General features: G+C 44.9%; 17 non-coding genes across 17 annotated transcripts; all 17 read right to left on the bottom strand.

Annotated features, from left to right (window-relative positions):
* Nucleotides 1-1,292: 1,292 nt before the first annotated feature.
* trnan-guu (transfer RNA asparagine (anticodon GUU)) lies at nucleotides 1,293-1,366 on the bottom strand. The gene has a single exon. It is a non-coding gene; the product is annotated as a tRNA-Asn (tRNA).
* A 279-nt stretch (nucleotides 1,367-1,645) lies between these two features.
* trnat-ugu (transfer RNA threonine (anticodon UGU)) lies at nucleotides 1,646-1,719 on the bottom strand. The gene has a single exon. It is a non-coding gene; the product is annotated as a tRNA-Thr (tRNA).
* A 177-nt stretch (nucleotides 1,720-1,896) lies between these two features.
* trnat-agu (transfer RNA threonine (anticodon AGU)) lies at nucleotides 1,897-1,970 on the bottom strand. Its single transcript has one exon. It is a non-coding gene; the product is annotated as a tRNA-Thr (tRNA).
* A 1,405-nt stretch (nucleotides 1,971-3,375) lies between these two features.
* Nucleotides 3,376-3,449, bottom strand: trnan-guu (transfer RNA asparagine (anticodon GUU)). Its single transcript has one exon. It is a non-coding gene; the product is annotated as a tRNA-Asn (tRNA).
* Nucleotides 3,450-3,979: 530 nt separating this feature from the next.
* trnat-agu (transfer RNA threonine (anticodon AGU)) lies at nucleotides 3,980-4,053 on the bottom strand. Its single transcript has one exon. It is a non-coding gene; the product is annotated as a tRNA-Thr (tRNA).
* Nucleotides 4,054-5,458: 1,405 nt separating this feature from the next.
* Nucleotides 5,459-5,532, bottom strand: trnan-guu (transfer RNA asparagine (anticodon GUU)). The gene has a single exon. It is a non-coding gene; the product is annotated as a tRNA-Asn (tRNA).
* A 531-nt stretch (nucleotides 5,533-6,063) lies between these two features.
* On the bottom strand, nucleotides 6,064-6,137 carry trnat-agu (transfer RNA threonine (anticodon AGU)). The gene has a single exon. It is a non-coding gene; the product is annotated as a tRNA-Thr (tRNA).
* A 1,405-nt stretch (nucleotides 6,138-7,542) lies between these two features.
* On the bottom strand, nucleotides 7,543-7,616 carry trnan-guu (transfer RNA asparagine (anticodon GUU)). Its single transcript has one exon. It is a non-coding gene; the product is annotated as a tRNA-Asn (tRNA).
* Nucleotides 7,617-7,896: 280 nt separating this feature from the next.
* Nucleotides 7,897-7,970, bottom strand: trnat-ugu (transfer RNA threonine (anticodon UGU)). Its single transcript has one exon. It is a non-coding gene; the product is annotated as a tRNA-Thr (tRNA).
* Nucleotides 7,971-8,147: 177 nt separating this feature from the next.
* On the bottom strand, nucleotides 8,148-8,221 carry trnat-agu (transfer RNA threonine (anticodon AGU)). The gene has a single exon. It is a non-coding gene; the product is annotated as a tRNA-Thr (tRNA).
* Nucleotides 8,222-9,626: 1,405 nt separating this feature from the next.
* On the bottom strand, nucleotides 9,627-9,700 carry trnan-guu (transfer RNA asparagine (anticodon GUU)). The gene has a single exon. It is a non-coding gene; the product is annotated as a tRNA-Asn (tRNA).
* Nucleotides 9,701-9,979: 279 nt separating this feature from the next.
* On the bottom strand, nucleotides 9,980-10,053 carry trnat-ugu (transfer RNA threonine (anticodon UGU)). Its single transcript has one exon. It is a non-coding gene; the product is annotated as a tRNA-Thr (tRNA).
* A 177-nt stretch (nucleotides 10,054-10,230) lies between these two features.
* Nucleotides 10,231-10,304, bottom strand: trnat-agu (transfer RNA threonine (anticodon AGU)). The gene has a single exon. It is a non-coding gene; the product is annotated as a tRNA-Thr (tRNA).
* Nucleotides 10,305-11,709: 1,405 nt separating this feature from the next.
* Nucleotides 11,710-11,783, bottom strand: trnan-guu (transfer RNA asparagine (anticodon GUU)). The gene has a single exon. It is a non-coding gene; the product is annotated as a tRNA-Asn (tRNA).
* Nucleotides 11,784-12,062: 279 nt separating this feature from the next.
* On the bottom strand, nucleotides 12,063-12,136 carry trnat-ugu (transfer RNA threonine (anticodon UGU)). The gene has a single exon. It is a non-coding gene; the product is annotated as a tRNA-Thr (tRNA).
* Nucleotides 12,137-12,313: 177 nt separating this feature from the next.
* trnat-agu (transfer RNA threonine (anticodon AGU)) lies at nucleotides 12,314-12,387 on the bottom strand. Its single transcript has one exon. It is a non-coding gene; the product is annotated as a tRNA-Thr (tRNA).
* A 1,405-nt stretch (nucleotides 12,388-13,792) lies between these two features.
* On the bottom strand, nucleotides 13,793-13,866 carry trnan-guu (transfer RNA asparagine (anticodon GUU)). The gene has a single exon. It is a non-coding gene; the product is annotated as a tRNA-Asn (tRNA).
* Nucleotides 13,867-14,014: the final 148 nt, after the last annotated feature.

The raw sequence follows: 14,014 nt of genomic DNA, 5'->3' as shown, positions 1-14,014 counted from the left end.
AGCAGACCAAGATGACAATCTCTCACAAGTCATTTGATCACCCAGTTTTCACAGCCCCTCAGCATTCATGTTTGTTAGTCCAATTTTGGAACGGATAGAAAAGTGCCACAATGACCCTGAGCCATCCCTCAAGTGTAAACATATTTTGTGTCTTACAATTGTTTGCTATTCTATATCTGACAGGGCAAGCATCATTCAGTCAGGATGGCCGAGCGTTCTGAGGCGCTGCGTTCAGGTCGCAGTCTCCTCTGGAGGCACTTCTGACACAGTTGTGCTTTTCCTTGCAACGGTTGTCTGTACCATGATACAGGGAATGTCTATTTAGCAAGTTGTTGCATGTCAGGTGGACAAGAATATGCAGTGCTAGAAGAACAGCTGGAGCAGTGATTCTCTATGTTCAGACACATTCAAGGGTATCTCTGGCCTCTGACCAGCCTGTAGACCATAGTTTTGTGCAACTGTGCATTGCTCTGATCAAGCAATTGACAAAGTGTTCTTGGACTGGCCAGTGCTTTATTCTTTTAACTGACCACATGTTTAAGCCAGCCAGCAAAGGTTGCTTTCTCATACTATCCTCTGTGGCAATGGTATTTCTTCATGCCATCTCTTTCCAAATCCCTGCACTTTAATGTCCACACATGGTGCTGCCATGTAAGAAATTGTTTCACTGCTCTCTCTGGAAGCTCTGCAGTGGTTCTCAGTGGGACCTGGTTTTGAAGCATTACGTGTTCATGGCATGCCATTGGGTCTGTGATCCTCCAGGCACGGGTAAGCCCTTGAACAACTAAGGTGTCAGGGAGTCATCCAATCCTCCTCAAACAGCCTGCAATCCTAAGTTTTCCCTTTACCTTCTGGTCAGCACAAGCCATACAAATGTTGTTACACTTAGATTGCTGCCTAAAGAGTTTGTAGCACTCATCATTAAAAGCCCATTGCACTCAGTGAGAAGTACTTTTAAGACAGTTGTTAAGCTGCAAAAAAAATGTTCCAAAACTAACGCCAACCCAAAGTGTTTTGAAAGCATTGATTTCGGTATTGAAAAAAAGGAAGCTACAGGGCAATCATTACTGCAACAACACCGTGCCCAATGAAACGCCACACCGCTCTGTACCTTGAGACTAGGTCCCATCGGGATGTGAAGTGGGATCACTGTATTCAAAGTCCAGTGTTAAACAATACACAATGGAACGGATTTAAACACGACTTCAAGTGTTGCTTTTAGCAGAACTGCTTCCAGTTGGATAACAGACCATAATCACAAAGTCTCACAAGTCAACGGAGTTCCCATTACTCGTCCCTGGGTGGGCTCGAACCACCAACCTCTCGGTTAACAGCCGAGCGCGCTGGCCGATTGCGCCACAGAGACATGCTCTTTGTTTCTGCTTGTTGTTTGCATGATACGTAAAAAAACCCATAGCTTTTGTGATGAAATCAATGTGTCCCCTCCAATCAGACTGATCCACAGTTGAGTGGAATTCTATGACTACCTACCTGTAACAACGAATCATTTTTCATCGTACTGTGGAAGGGGTTGCGTTGGGTGGTTTGACCCTGTCTAGGAAAGGTGTTTTTAGGGGATAAGTAATAAAAGTCCTGCTCCCAGGTATGAACATTTTAAAGCTTTTATAGACAAGTTAATGTGTGAAGGTGCTGTTGGGAGTTGAACCCAGGATCTCCTGTTTACAAGACAGGCGCTTTCACCAACTAAGCCACAGCGCCCCTTGGAAGGGTACAGTTTGGGGCAACTGCTGCAAATAACTCTGCATCAAGCCTTCCAAAGTGCCTGAGGTGGGTTGCCACATTGTATTTCCATTGCCTTTTGCCCGAAGCTGCATTTGCAGTTATGCTGCTGTCAGTACTCAGGACATTGCCACCAAGTATAAGGAAATGCAAAAGAGGCACTGCTGGGATTTGAACCCAGGATCTCCTGTTTACTAGACAGGCACTTTGACCAACTAAGCCACAGCGCCATCAGTTGATTTGCTTTGAGAATGTTTCATATTAAGTGTGTAACTGAATCGACTCAGCTTGTTAACATATTTACTCCCCTGTGCTGGAAAGATGCCAGTGTTGAAGGTTGGCTAGCAGACCAAGATGACAATCTCTCACAAGTCATTTGATCACCCAGTTTTCACAGCCCCTCAGCATTCATGTTTGTTGGTCCAATTTTGGAACGGATAGAAAAGTGCCACAATGACCCTGAGCCATCCCTCAAGTGTAAACATATTTTGTGTCTTACAATTGTTTGCTATTCTATATCTGACAGGGCAAGCATCATTCAGTCAGGATGGCCGAGCGGTCTAAGGCGCTGCGTTCAGGTCGCAGTCTCCTCTGGAGGCACTTCTGACACAGTTGTGCTTTTCCTTGCAACTGTTGTCTGTACCGTGATACAGGGAATGTCTATTTAGCAAGTTGTTGCATGTCAGGTGGACAAGAATATGCAGTGCTAGAAGTACAGCTGGAGCAGTGATTCTCTATGTTCAGACACATTCAAGGGTATCTCTGGCCTCTGACCAGCCTGTAGACCATAGCTTTGTGCAACTGTGCATTGCTCTGATCAAGCAATTGACAAAGTGTTCTTGGACTGGCCAGTGCTTTATTCTTTTAACTGACCACATGTTTAAGCCAGCCAGCAAAGGTTGCTTTCTCATACTATCCTCTGTGGCAATGGTATTTCTTCATGCCATCTCTTTCCAAATCCCTGCACTTTAATGTCCACACATGGTGCTGCCATGTAAGAAATTGTTTCACTGCTCTCTCTGGAAGCTCTGCAGTGGTTCTCAGTGGGACCTGGTTTTGAAGCATTACATGTTCATGGCATGCCATTGGGTCTGTGATCCTCCAGGCACGGGTAAGCCCTTGAACAACTAAGGTGTCAGGGAGTCATCCAATCCTCCTCAAACAGCCTGCAATCCTAAGTTTTCCCTTTACCTTCTGGTCAGCACAAGCCATACAAATGTTGTTACACTTAGATTGCTGCCTAAAGAGTTTGTAGCACTCATCATTAAAAGCCCATTGCACTCAGTGAGAAGTACTTTTAAGACAGTTGTTAAGCTGCAAAATTTTTTTTCCAAAACTAACGCCAACCCAAAGTGTTTTGAAAGCATTGATTTCGGTATTGAAAAAAAGGAAGCTACAGGGCAATCATAACTGCAACAACACCGTGCCCAATGAAACGCCACACCGCTCTGTACCTTGAGACTAGGTCCCATCGGGATGAGAAGTGGGATCACTGTATTCAAAGTCCAGTGTTAAACAATACACAATGGAACAGGTTTAAACACAACTTCAAGTGTTGCTTTTAGCAGAACTGCTTCCAGTTGGATAACAGACCATAATCACAAAGTCTCACAAGTCAACAGAGTTCCCATTACTCGTCCCTGGGTGGGCTCGAACCACCAACCTCTCGGTTAACAGCCGAGGGCGCTGGCCGACTGCGCCACAGAGACATGCTATTTGTTTCTGCTTGTTGTTTGCATGATACGTAAAACAACCCATAGCTTTTGTGATGAAATCAATGTGTCCCCTCCAATCAGACTGATCCACAGTTGAGTGGAATTCTATGACTACCTACCTGTAACAACGAATCATTTTTCATCGTACTGTGGAAGGGGTTGCGTTGGGTGGTTTGACCCTGTCTAGGAAAGGTGTTTTTATGGGATAAGTAATGAAAGTCCTGCTCCCAGGTATGAACATTTTAAAGCTTTTATGGACAAGTTGATGTGTGAGGGTGCTGTTGGGAGTTGAACCCAGGATCTCCTGTTTACAAGAGAGGCGCTTTCACCAACTAAGCCACAGCTCCCCTTGGAAGGGTACAGTTTGGGGCAACTGCTGCAAATAACTCTGCAACAAGCCTTCCAAAGTGCCTGAGGTGGGTTGCCACATTGTATTTCCATTGCCTTTTGCCCGAAGCTGCATTTGCAGTTATGCTGCTGTCAGTACTCAGGACATTGCCACCAAGTATAAGGAAATGCAAAAGAGGCACTGCTGGGATTTGAACCCAGGATCTCCTGTTTACTAGACAGGCACTTTGACCAACTAAGCCACAGCGCCATCAGTTGATTTGCTTTGAGAATGTTTCATATTAAGTGTGTAACTGAATCGACTCAGCTTGTTAACATCTTTACTCCCCTGTGCTGGAAAGATGCCAGTGTTGAAGGTTGGCTAGCAGACCAAGATGACAATCTCTCACAAGTCATTTGATCACCCAGTTTTCACAGCCCCTCAGCATTCATGTTTGTTAGTCCAATTTTGGAACGGATAGAAAAGTGCCACAATGACCCTGAGCCATCCCTCAAGTGTAAACATATTTTGTGTCTTACAATTGTTTGCTATTCTATATCTGACAGGGCAAGCATCATTCAGTCAGGATGGCCGAGCGGTCTAAGGCGCTGCGTTCAGGTCGCAGTCTCCTCTGGAGGCACTTCTGACACAGTTGTGCTTTTCCTTGCAACTGTTGTCTGTACCATGATACAGGGAATGTCTATTTAGCAAGTTGTTGCATGTCAGGTGGACAAGAATATGCAGTGCTAGAAGTACAGCTGGAGCAGTGATTCTCTATGTTCAGACACATTCAAGGGTATCTCTGGCCTCTGACCAGCCTGTAGACCATAGCTTTGTGCAACTGTGCATTGCTCTGATCAAGCAATTGACAAAGTGTTCTTGGACTGGCCAGTGCTTTATTCTTTTAACTGACCACATGTTTAAGCCAGCCAGCAAAGGTTGCTTTCTCATACTATCCTCTGTGGCAATGGTATTTCTTCATGCCATCTCTTTCCAAATCCCTGCACTTTAATGTCCACACATGGTGCTGCCATGTAAGAAATTGTTTCACTGCTCTCTCTGGAAGCTCTGCAGTGGTTCTCAGTGGGACCTGGTTTTGAAGCATTACGTGTTCATGGCATGCCATTGGGTCTGTGATCCTCCAGGCACGGGTAAGCCCTTGAACAACTAAGGTGTCAGGGAGTCATCCAATCCTCCTCAAACAGCCTGCAATCCTAAGTTTTCCCTTTACCTTCTGGTCAGCACAAGCCATACAAATGTTGTTACACTTAGATTGCTGCCTAAAGAGTTTGTAGCACTCATCATTAAAAGCCCATTGCACTCAGTGAGAAGTACTTTTAAGACAGTTGTTAAGCTGCAAAAAAAATGTTCCAAAACTAACGCCAACCCAAAGTGTTTTGAAAGCATTGATTTCGGTATTGAAAAAAAGGAAGCTACAGGGCAATCATTACTGCAACAACACCGTGCCCAATGAAACGCCACACCGCTCTGTACCTTGAGACTAGGTCCCATCGGGATGTGAAGTGGGATCACTGTATTCAAAGTCCAGTGTTAAACAATACACAATGGAACGGGTTTAAACACAACTTCAAGTGTTGCTTTCAGCAGAACTGCTTCCAGTTGGATAACAGACCATAATCACAAAGTCTCACAAGTCAACAGAGTTCCCATTACTCGTCCCTGGGTGGGCTCGAACCACCAACCTCTCGGTTAACAGCCGAGTGCGCTGGCCGACTGCGCCACAGAGACATGCTATTTGTTTCTGCTTGTTGTTTGCATGATACGTAAAAAAAACCCATAGCTTTTGTGATGAAATCAATGTGTCCCCTCCAATCAGACTGATCCACAGTTGAGTGGAATTCTATGACTACCTACCTGTAACAACGAATCATTTTTCATCGTACTGTGGAAGGGGTTGCGTTGGGTGGTTTGACCCTGTCTAGGAAAGGTGTTTTTAGGGGATAAGTAATAAAAGTCCTGCTCCCAGGTATGAACATTTTAAAGCTTTTATAGACAAGTTAATGTGTGAGGGTGCTGTTGGTAGTTGAACCCAGGATCTCCTGTTTACAAGACAGGCGCTTTCACCAACTAAGCCACAGCGCCCCTTGGAAGTGTACAGTTTGGGGCAACTGCTGCAAATAACTCTGCATCAAGCCTTCCAAAGTGCCTGAGGTGGGTTGCCACATTGTATTTCCATTGCCTTTTGCCCGAAGCTGCATTTGCAGTTATGCTGCTGTCAGTACTCAGGACATTGCCACCAAGTATAAGGAAATGCAAAAGAGGCACCGCTGGGATTTGAACCCAGGATCTCCTGTTTACTAGACAGGCACTTTGACCAACTAAGCCACAGCGCCATCAGTTGATTTGCTTTGAGAATGTTTCATATTAAGTGTGTAACTGAATCGAATCAGCTTGTTAACATCTTTACTCCCCTGTGCTGGAAAGATGCCAGTGTTGAAGGTTGGCTAGCAGACCAAGATGACAATCTCTCACAAGTCATTTGATCACCCAGTTTTCACAGCCCCTCAGCATTCATGTTTGTTGGTCCAATTTTGGAACGGATAGAAAAGTGCCACAATGACCCTGAGCCATCCCTCAAGTGTAAACATATTTTGTGTCTTACAATTGTTTGCTATTCTATATCTGACAGGCCAAGCATCATTCAGTCAGGATGGCCGAGCGGTCTAAGGCGCTGCGTTCAGGTCGCAGTCTCCTCTGGAGGCACTTCTGACACAGTTGTGCTTTTCCTTGCAACTGTTGTCTGTACCATGATACAGGGAATGTCTATTTAGCAAGTTGTTGCATGTCAGGTGGACAAGAATATGCAGTGCTAGAAGTACAGCTGGAGCAGTGATTCTCTATGTTCAGACACATTCAAGGGTATCTCTGGCCTCTGACCAGCCTGTAGACCATAGCTTTGTGCAACTGTGCATTGCTCTGATCAAGCAATTGACAAAGTGTTCTTGGACTGGCCAGTGCTTTATTCTTTTAACTGACCACATGTTTAAGCCAGCCAGCAAAGGTTGCTTTCTCATACTATCCTCTGTGGCAATGGTATTTCTTCATGCCATCTCTTTCCAAATCCCTGCATTTTAATGTCCACACATGGTGCTGCCATGTAAGAAATTGTTTCACTGCTCTCTCTGGAAGCTCTGCAGTGGTTCTCAGTGGGACCTGGTTTTGAAGCATTACGTGTTCATGGCATGCCATTGGGTCTGTGATCCTCCAGGCACGGGTAAGCCCTTGAACAACTAAGGTGTCAGGGAGTCATCCAATCCTCCTCAAACAGCCTGCAATCCTAAGTTTTCCCTTTACCTTCTGGTCAGCACAAGCCATACAAATGTTGTTACACTTAGATTGCTGCCTAAAGAGTTTGTAGCACTCATCATTAAAAGCCCATTGCACTCAGTGAGAAGTACTTTTAAGACAGTTGTTAAGCTGCAAAAAAAATGTTCCAAAACTAACGCCAACCCAAAGTGTTTTGAAAGCATTGATTTCGGTATTGAAAAAAAGTAAGCTACTGGGCAATCATTACTGCAACAACACCGTGCCCAATGAAACGCCACACCGCTCTGTACCTTGAGACTAGGTCCCATCGGGATGTGAAGTGGGATCACTGTATTCAAAGTCCAGTGTTAAACAATACACAATGGAATGGGTTTAAACACAACTTCAAGTGTTGCTTTTAGCAGAACTGCTTCCAGTTGGATAACAGACCATAATCACAAAGTCTCACAAGTCAACGGAGTTCCCATTACTCGTCCCTGGGTGGGCTCGAACCACCAACCTCTCGGTTAACAGCTGAGTGCGCTGGCCGACTGCGCCACAGAGACATGCTATTTGTTTCTGCTTGTTGTTTGCATGATACGTAAAAAAAACCCATAGCTTTTGTGATGAAATCAATGTGTCCCCTCTAATCAGACTGATCCACAGTTGAGTGGAATTCTATGACTACCTACCTGTAACAACGAATCATTTTTCATCGTACTGTGGAAGGGGTTGCGTTGGGTGGTTTGACCCTGTCTAGGAAAGGTGTTTTTAGGGGATAAGTAATAAAAGTCCTGCTCCCAGGTATGAACATTTTAAAGCTTTTATAGACAAGTTAATGTGTGAGGGTGCTGTTGGGAGTTGAACCCAGGATCTGCTGTTTACAAGACAGACGCTTTCACCAACTAAGCCACAGCACCCCTTGGAAGGGTACAGTTTGGGGCAACTGCTGCAAATAACTCTGCATCAAGCCTTCCAAAGTGCCTGAGGTGGGTTGCCACATTGTATTTCCATTGCCTTTTGCCCGACGCTGCATTTGCAGTTATGCTGCTGTCAGTACTCAGGACATTGCCACCAAGTATAAGGAAATGCAAAAGAGGCACTGCTGGGATTTGAACCCAGGATCTCCTGTTTACTAGACAGGCACTTTGACCAACTAAGCCACAGCGCCATCAGTTGATTTGCTTTGAGAATGTTTCATATTAAGTGTGTAACTGAATCGACTCAGCTTGTTAACATATTTACTCCCCTGTGCTGGAAAGATGCCAGTGTTGAAGGTTGGCTAGCAGACCAAGATGACAATCTCTCACAAGTCATTTGATCACCCAGTTTTCACAGCCCCTCAGCATTCATGTTTGTTGGTCCAATTTTGGAACGGATAGAAAAGTGCCACAATGACCCTGAGCCATCCCTCAAGTGTAAACATATTTTGTGTCTTACAATTGTTTGCTATTCTATATCTGACAGGGCAAGCATCATTCAGTCAGGATGGCCGAGCGGTCTAAGGCGCTGCGTTCAGGTCGCAGTCTCCTCTGGAGGCACTTCTGACACAGTTGTGCTTTTCCTTGCAACTGTTGTCTGTACCATGATACAGGGAATGTCTATTTAGCAAGTTGTTGCATGTCAGGTGGACAAGAATATGCAGTGCTAGAAGTACAGCTGGAGCAGTGATTCTCTATGTTCAGACACATTCAAGGGTATCTCTGGCCTCTGACCAGCCTGTAGACCATAGCTTTGTGCAACTGTGCATTGCTCTGATCAAGCAATTGACAAAGTGTTCTTGGACTGGCCAGTGCTTTATTCTTTTAACTGACCACATGTTTAAGCCAGCCAGCAAAGGTTGCTTTCTCATACTATCCTCTGTGGCAATGGTATTTCTTCATGCCATCTCTTTCCAAATCCCTGCACTTTAATGTCCACACATGGTGCTGCCATGTAAGAAATTGTTTCACTGCTCTCTCTGGAAGCTCTGCAGTGGTTCTCAGTGGGACCTGGTTTTGAAGCATTACGTGTTCATGGCATGCCATTGGGTCTGTGATCCTCCAGGCACGGGTAAGCCCTTGAACAACTAAGGTGTCAGGGAGTCATCCAATCCTCCTCAAACAGCCTGCAATCCTAAGTTTTCCCTTTACCTTCTGGTCAGCACAAGCCATACAAATGTTGTTACACTTAGATTGCTGCCTAAAGAGTTTGTAGCACTCATCATTAAAAGCCCATTGCACTCAGTGAGAAGTACTTTTAAGACAGTTGTTAAGCTGCAAAAAAAATGTTCCAAAACTAACGCCAACCCAAAGTGTTTTGAAAGCATTGATTTCGGTATTGAAAAAAAGGAAGCTACAGGGCAATCATTACTGCAACAACACCATGCCCAATGAAACGCCACACCGCTCTGTACCTTGCGACTAGGTCCCATCGGGATGTGAAGTGGGATCACTGTATTCAAAGTCCAGTGTTAAACAATACACAATGGAACGGGTTTAAACACGACTTCAAGTGTTGCTTTCAGCAGAACTGCTTCCAGTTGGATAACAGACCATAATCACAAAGTCTCACAAGTCAACGGAGTTCCCATTACTCGTCCCTGGGTGGGCTCGAACCACCAACCTCTCGGTTAACAGCCGAGCGCGCTGGCCGATTGCGCCACAGAGACATGCTATTTGTTTTTGCTTGTTGTTTGCATGATACGTAAAAAAACCCATAGCTTTTGTGATGAAATCAATGTGTCCCCTCCAATCAGACTGATCCACAGTTGAGTGGAATTCTATGACTACCTACCTGTAACAACGAATCATTTTTCATCGTACTGTGGAAGGGGTTGCGTTGGGTGGTTTGACCCTGTCTAGGAAAGGTGTTTTTAGGGGATAAGTAATAAAAGTCCTGCTCCCAGGTATGAACATTTTAAAGCTTTTACAGACAAGTTAATGTGTGAGGGTGCTGCTGGGAGTTGAACCCAGAATCTCCTGTTTACAAGACAGGCGCTTTCACCAACTAAGCCACAGCGCCCCTTGGAGGTGTACAGTTTGGGGCAACTGCTGCAAATAACTCTGCATCAAGCCTTCCAAAGTGCCTGAGGTGGGTTGCCACATTGTATTTCCATTGCCTTTTGCCCGAAGCTGCATTTGCAGTTATGCTGCTGTCAGTACTCAGGACATTGCCACCAAGTATAAGGAAATGGAAAAGAGGAACTGCTGGGATTTGAACCCAGGATCTCCTGTTTACTAGACAGGCACTTTGACCAACTAAGCCACAGCGCCATCAGTTGATTTGCTTTGAGAATGTTTCATATTAAGTGTGTAACTGAATCGAATCAGCTTGTTAACATCTTTACTCCCCTGTGCTGGAAAGATGCCAGTGTTGAAGGTTGGCTAGCAGACCAAGATGACAATCTCTCACAAGTCATTTGATCACCCAGTTTTCACAGCCCCTCAGCATTCATGTTTGTTGGTCCAATTTTGGAACGGATAGAAAAGTGCCACAATGACCCTGAGCCATCCCTCAAGTGTAAACATATTTTGTGTCTTACAATTGTCTGCTAATCTATATATGACAGGGCAAGCATCATTCAGTCAGGATGGCCGAGTGGTCTAAGGCGCTGCGTTCAGGTCGCAGTCTCCTCTGGAGGCACTTCTGACACAGTTGTGCTTTTCCTTGCAACTGTTGTCTGTACCATGATACAGGGAATGTCTATTTAGCAAGTTGTTGCATGTCAGGTGGACAAGAATATGCAGTGCTAGAAGTACAGCTGGAGCAGTGATTCTCTATGTTCAGACACATTCAAGGGTATCTCTGGCCTCTGACCAGCCTGTAGACCATAGCTTTGTGCAACTGTGCATTGCTCTGATCAAGCAATTGACAAAGTGTTCTTGGACTGGCCAGTGCTTTATTCTTTTAACTGACCACATGTTTAAGCCAGCCAGCAAAGGTTGCTTTCTCATACTATCCTCTGTGGCAATGGTATTTCTTCATGCCATCTCTTTCCAAATCCCTGAACTTTAATGTCCACACATGGTGCTGCCATGTAAGAAATTGTTTCACTGCTCTCTCTGGAAGCTCTGCAGTGGTTCTCAGTGGGACCTGGTTTTGAAGCATTACGTGTTCATGGCATGCCATTGGGTCTGTGATCCTCCAGGCACGGGTAAGCCCTTGAACAACTAAGGTGTCAGGGAGTCATCCAATCCTCCTCAAACAGCCTGCAATCCTAAGTTTTCCCTTTACCTTCTGGTCAGCACAAGCCATACAAATGTTGTTACACTTAGATTGCTGCCTAAAGAGTTTGTAGCACTCATCATTAAAAGCCCATTGCACTCAGTGAGAAGTACTTTTAAGACAGTTGTTAAGCTGCAAAAAAAATGTTCCAAAACTAACGCCAACCCAAAGTGTTTTGAAAGCATTGATTTCGGTATTGAAAAAAAGTAAGCTACTGGGCAATCATTACTGCAACAACACCGTGCCCAATGAAACGCCACACCGCTCTGTACCTTGAGACTAGGTCCCATCGGGATGTGAAGTGGGATCACTGTATTCAAAGTCCAGTGTTAAACAATACACAATGGAATGGGTTTAAACACAACTTCAAGTGTTGCTTTTAGCAGAACTGCTTCCAGTTGGATAACAGACCATAATCACAAAGTCTCACAAGTCAACGGAATTCCCATTACTCTTCCCTGGGTGGGCTCGAACCACCAACCTCTCGGTTAACAGCTGAGTGCGCTGGCCGACTGCGCCACAGAGACATGCTATTTGTTTCTGCTTGTTGTTTGCATGATACGTAAAAAAACCCATAGCTTTTGTGATGAAATCAATGTGTCCCCTCTAATCAGACTGATCCACAGTTGAGTGGAATTCTATGACTACCTACCTGTAACAACGAATCATTTTTCATCGTACTGTGGAAGGGGTTGCGTTGGGTGGTTTGACCCTGTCTAGGAAAGGTGTTTTTAGGGGATAAGTAATAAAAGTCCTGCTCCCAGGTATGAACATTTTAAAGCTTTTATAGACAAGTTAATGTGTGAGGGTGCTGTTGGGAGTTGAACCCAGGATCTGCTGTTTACAAGACAGACGCTTTCACCAACTAAGCCACAGCACCCCTTGGAAGGGTACAGTTTGGGGCAACTGCTGCAAATAACTCTGCATCAAGCCTTCCAAAGTGCCTGAGGTGGGTTGCCACATTGTATTTCCATTGCCTTTTGCCCGACGCTGCATTTGCAGTTATGCTGCTGTCAGTACTCAGGACATTGCCACCAAGTATAAGGAAATGCAAAAGAGGCACTGCTGGGATTTGAACCCAGGATCTCCTGTTTACTAGACAGGCACTTTGACCAACTAAGCCACAGCGCCATCAGTTGATTTGCTTTGAGAATGTTTCATATTAAGTGTGTAACTGAATCGACTCAGCTTGTTAACATATTTACTCCCCTGTGCTGGAAAGATGCCAGTGTTGAAGGTTGGCTAGCAGACCAAGATGACAATCTCTCACAAGTCATTTGATCACCCAGTTTTCACAGCCCCTCAGCATTCATGTTTGTTGGTCCAATTTTGGAACGGATAGAAAAGTGCCACAATGACCCTGAGCCATCCCTCAAGTGTAAACATATTTTGTGTCTTACAATTGTTTGCTATTCTATATCTGACAGGGCAAGCATCATTCAGTCAGGATGGCCGAGCGGTCTAAGGCGCTGCGTTCAGGTCGCAGTCTCCTCTGGAGGCACTTCTGACACAGTTGTGCTTTTCCTTGCAACTGTTGTCTGTACCATGATACAGGGAATGTCTATTTAGCAAGTTGTTGCATGTCAGGTGGACAAGAATATGCAGTGCTAGAAGTACAGCTGGAGCAGTGATTCTCTATGTTCAGACACATTCAAGGGTATCTCTGGCCTCTGACCAGCCTGTAGACCATAGCTTTGTGCAACTGTGCATTGCTCTGATCAAGCAATTGACAAAGTGTTCTTGGACTGGCCAGTGCTTTATTCTTTTAACTGACCACATGTTTAAGCCAGCCAGCAAAGGTTGCTTTCTCATACTATCCTCTGTGGCAATGGTATTTCTTCATGCCATCTCTTTCCAAATCCCTGCACTTTAATGTCCACACATGGTGCTGCCATGTAAGAAATTGTTTCACTGCTCTCTCTGGAAGCTCTGCAGTGGTTCTCAGTGGGACCTGGTTTTGAAGCATTACGTGTTCATGGCATGCCATTGGGTCTGTGATCCTCCAGGCACGGGTAAGCCCTTGAACAACTAAGGTGTCAGGGAGTCATCCAATCCTCCTCAAACAGCCTGCAATCCTAAGTTTTCCCTTTACCTTCTGGTCAGCACAAGCCATACAAATGTTGTTACACTTAGATTGCTGCCTAAAGAGTTTGTAGCACTCATCATTAAAAGCCCATTGCACTCAGTGAGAAGTACTTTTAAGACAGTTGTTAAGCTGCAAAAAAAATGTTCCAAAACTAACGCCAACCCAAAGTGTTTTGAAAGCATTGATTTCGGTATTGAAAAAAAGGAAGCTACAGGGCAATCATTACTGCAACAACACCATGCCCAATGAAACGCCACACCGCTCTGTACCTTGCGACTAGGTCCCATCGGGATGTGAAGTGGGATCACTGTATTCAAAGTCCAGTGTTAAACAATACACAATGGAACGGGTTTAAACACGACTTCAAGTGTTGCTTTCAGCAGAACTGCTTCCAGTTGGATAACAGACCATAATCACAAAGTCTCACAAGTCAACGGAGTTCCCATTACTCGTCCCTGGGTGGGCTCGAACCACCAACCTCTCGGTTAACAGCCGAGCGCGCTGGCCGATTGCGCCACAGAGACATGCTATTTGTTTTTGCTTGTTGTTTGCATGATACGTAAAAAAACCCATAGCTTTTGTGATGAAATCAATGTGTCCCCTCCAATCAGACTGATCCACAGTTGAGTGGAATTCTATGACTACCTACCTGTAACAACGAATCATTTTTCA

Source organism: Labrus mixtus, chromosome 22 (genome assembly GCF_963584025.1).
Source record: "Labrus mixtus chromosome 22, fLabMix1.1, whole genome shotgun sequence".
NCBI lineage: Eukaryota > Metazoa > Chordata > Actinopteri > Labriformes > Labridae > Labrus > Labrus mixtus.
This window is presented reverse-complemented; position numbering and strand designations above follow the sequence as displayed.